Below are 4690 nucleotides of genomic sequence, written 5' to 3' on the forward strand. Positions count from 1 at the left end.
AATATTATGCGTCACCGTTGGTTTATATTGGTAAACTGACGATCTGCTCTGTTTACTTCAGTTTTTCATTGCATACTCTCTTTATGTTCTCTTATTCAATGTGACCATATGAATGGCATGACTAACAGAATTAATGTACACATACCTACACATGCCCCCCCCCCGCCACACACACACACACACTTTGGCATACATACATGCATCCACATTCTTACAGTTATATTCACATACATACTTGCTCACGCGCACATGGATAAATGTGCGCGCGTGTGTGTGTGTGTTTGTGTGTGTGTGTGTTTGTGCTTGTGAGTGTGTGTATAAATAAGTGAAAAAGGGTAGGAACATATATAAGTTTGTGCGTAGCTAAAGTATGTAAGTACAAATACATATGAATATATAATATATAATGCCTATATGCACGTATATATATATGTACGCAAATACATGCACAGACATATATACACACAAACACATACACACACATATATATATATATATTCGTATATGATGTTGCATATATATAGATATATATGTATGTTTATATACATATGTATATATATGTATGTGTGTGCATATATGTAAGTATGTATTGTTAGCTATACACATATATTTCTAAGTATTTCACCCAAGTAAACCAAAAATACTCTAAGATAATATATTTCGTTTCATATATTTCTAAAATAGCCTAACTCCAAACTATATATTTTCAACCTTCCCATGGATCAGTGGCTGATGACTAAATTGCTCCCTTCTGGACTTTCACAATGAAGTGAATGTTTAGGGACCCAGGAGGCTTAATAAATAAAACCAGCCATTGGTCAATGAGCACCTACGGAGCCAGTATCAAACATATCCTGGTGTTGAGGATAAATACCACACGGAGCATCAAGACCAAGGAAATATTTGAAAGTAATTTATACCAATATTTTATTCTGTATCGGATTGGTTGGATGTGTAAATATACGAGGGGTTGCTGAAAGGTTCCTGGCTTTGGGGGTAATAGTGAAAGGCCTGGATGGAGGCTTCCTTCTTCGGAGTTCTTTTACAAGGTTTAGAAAAACTGAAGGACTGCTGCAATGTGTGAATCTGAGAGGTGGAATACGTTGAATAAAATACTAATTAACTGATCCTCCTTTTACCCAAAGCCTGGAACTTTTCAGTGCCCTCTCGTATAAAGGTCGAGGGTTAAGAATGCTGGAGAAGCTATGGGTCGACTTGATACATGTCTAATGTTCATAGAATGAAACAAGGTAAGATTCTGTGACTGTTGTTGCATTCTCACTACAAGGGGTCTTTTATCCTTTATTTGTTTCAATCATTTGACTGCGCCTGTGCTGGAGCTACGCCTAAAAGAATTTCGGTAGAAAAACAAATCGACCCCAGCCCTTATTTTCTTCTTTTTTAAGCATAGTACTTATTCTGTCAGTTACTTTTGTCAAACCTACAAGTTACGGGTATGTAAACACACCAACGCCGGTTGTCAAGAGGTGAATGGAGACAAAGGCAGTGAGCTGTCAGAATCGTTAGCACTCCACCGACACAGGTGCCCTTACGCATAGTTCTTGAGGAGATTCAGTGTGACACGGAATGCTACAAGGGTGATGCCTTGGAATTACACATACGACTCATTTTTGCCACTCATTGAAGATGGACAGGATGAAATACAGTGTCTTGCTGAAGGACACAACGTGCAACCAAGAGTCGAACTCACAACCTTACAAGTGAGCTGAATGCTCTAACCACTAAGCCACGCGCCTTCACACACACACAACCACACACACAACACATACGCACACACAACACACACACATTCACACACATATATGACATAACTGTTTCCTTGTGAGAATGTTGCCTGCTTTGTAGAGAATGTTATTGCAACAGTTAGCAGCAATGTAGTGGCTGCTATCATATTCAGGGAGATGATTATATTCCGTTTTACCAATACAATTTAGATCGAATCAACGAATCGTCCCACCACCGAAATTAAGCAACGTCGAGCCTAGTGAGTACTTATATGGATGACCGCTTGGGAAACCTAGGGGCTGTAAGTGACTCACAATATAAAGGTGGTGTCCCAGTATGGCCATAGTAAAAATGATTGAAACAAGTAATAGAATAAAAGAATAAAAGAATATATATATATATAGTATGAGCATATTTGTGTATGTATATCTATATACACACCTAAATGTTTACACACACACACACACACACACACACACATATCAGGTCATCCTATAAGTTCCGTCCGAATGCTGAATAAAGAAAACAAGTGATCAAATGTTATATTTAATTGAAATTTAATCATCAATGTACTTTCCCTGATTATCTATGACTTCCTTCCATGTATTTATAAGCTTTTTAATCCCATCAATGTAAAACTCTTTTGGTTTCAAAGCGAAGAACTCTGAAATGTCAGTTTCGACCTCTTCCTGGCTTGCGAAAGTTATGTCCCCCAAATGATTCTGTAAACTACGAAACAAATGGTAATCTGAAGGAGCAAGGTCGAGAAAATGAGATAGATGAGAAATTTTTTCCCAACCAAGCTCTTCGATCTTCTGTGATGTGGTATTTGCAGATGTCCTGATGAAACGTCATTCCTTTTTGATTCACTAAAGCGGGTCTTTTTCCCTTCAAAGTTTGATTCAAACGCTCTAATTGCTGACAGTAGACTTGAGCATTGATTGTTGCTTGAGGTAGTAACAATTCAAAGTGAATGACTCCTTTGCAATCACACCAGATAGAGAGAACTTTTTTTTTTCCATGAAGTTCCCTTTTAGGTTGTGGTTGTGCTTTCTCCCTTTTACCAAACCACTGTTTACGACGTTTAACAGAAGATCCATTTTTCGTCACCAGTCACAAGTCTATCCAAAAAGGGTGAAATGAATTCGCGAGAATGGAGAGAAGAGCAGATACCAATTTGGGATTTGCGGTTACTTTCGGAAAATTCACGAAGCATCAATTTTCCAAGTTTAGGAACCTCTCCAAGTTGTTGAAGTTGTCTATGAACAGTTGAATCGTTTGAACTAAGATTTATTGCCATTTCTTCAACTGATAATGCACGATTTTCTTTCAGTAATGCCTGAAGGAGCTTATCATCAAACTCAACTGGACGTCCTTCTTCGATCTTCATCTTCAAGGCTGAAATCTCCACTTTTGAATTTTGCAAACCATCTTCTGCAAGTTCTTTCATTCAGCATTCTTTCCCATAAACTGAGTGTATGTTTCGAGTCATTTCGGCTGCAGAGTTTCCTATTTTGTACTCATAAAGCATTATGTGCCTCAAATGCTCTTTGGATACTTCCATGTTAGAAAGGGTTTAACCAAAGGAATTTTAATTTCATTATTCTGTAAAATAATATTTAATTAGTTTAAATGTACACAAATGCATAAAAATACTTTTTAATTCCATTAAACATTATATATACAGCTGGAATTTACAGAAAAACAAAAGACGAAGACAAGTATCTAAATAACAAGAAAGTGTATTAGTTTGACGCTTGGGAATGTGAAGAAGTCTTTTACGTTTCGAGCCTACGCTCTTCAATAGAAAGGAACACGAAGAAATAAACAGAGAGAGATTTTTAAAAAATCTTGTGGATTTAGCGGCGAATGATGTATATAAAGTAAAGACTATTTGCCAACATAATGTAGCAATAGAGGTGTATTGACGGAGAAGATTGTAATTTTTTTCCAATATCGAAGTTCGAAAAGGTGAAAATAGTTATTTTATAGTTCTTGGCTAGCAGCAAATGAAAATCTAAATTTAGGGAATGGAGTCGGTAGAATCCAGGCAACATATGCTTCCTAGCTAACAGAACCTGAGAAGTAATAATTATTAGAGGTGGGATACTCAACTAGCCATTCATCAGGTCAATAGTTAAATGAAGTTAAATTCATATCAAGGGATCTCAAGTTAATTTGCAGGAATATGTGTGTGTGTGTGTGCGTATGTGCGTGTGTGTGTATATATATATATACATATATATATATAAATATAGTCCAGGTCCAGACAAGAGAAACCAAAGTTATACGATGTCCAAGGGGAATGACAACAATAGCTAAAGTGCAGCAATTGTCATAATATACTCAAAAAATCTTAAGCATGCTTGGCTAAACCTCCAGGTCAGTGGAGACTGGAAGAACGTCATCGGAATGTACATTCCAAAGGAATTCGTCTCTAAGGAGACTGGCAACTTTTCTAACAAGAATCAAAATTACGATATTAAGCAAGCTAATCCACTGCTCTCCCCCTCCCCCTCTCTCTCTCTCTCCTTCCCCTTTCGCTTTCTCTCTCTCACACTGACTTCCTCTCTCACTGTCTCTCTCTTTCTCTCCCTGAGTATATCTCACCTTCCACTCCCTTATCTTTCTCTCTCTGCATATATATCTGTCTCATACACACACACACATTTATAAATAAATATATATATATATATATATATATATACAGAGAGAGAGAGAGAGAGATAGATATAGATATAGATATATACATATATACATATATATAAGTATGCATATATACATAAATGCGTGTGTCAATATGTATATATGTATATAGATATAAACATATATATATACATATATATATATATACATATATACATATATAAACATATATATATATATATACATATATATACACATACATAAACAGACACGCTGGGTACTCATCGCCTGTGAATAT

The sequence above is a fragment of the Octopus bimaculoides genome, chromosome 17, assembly GCF_001194135.2.
Source record: "Octopus bimaculoides isolate UCB-OBI-ISO-001 chromosome 17, ASM119413v2, whole genome shotgun sequence".
NCBI classification, from domain to species: domain Eukaryota; kingdom Metazoa; phylum Mollusca; class Cephalopoda; order Octopoda; family Octopodidae; genus Octopus; species Octopus bimaculoides.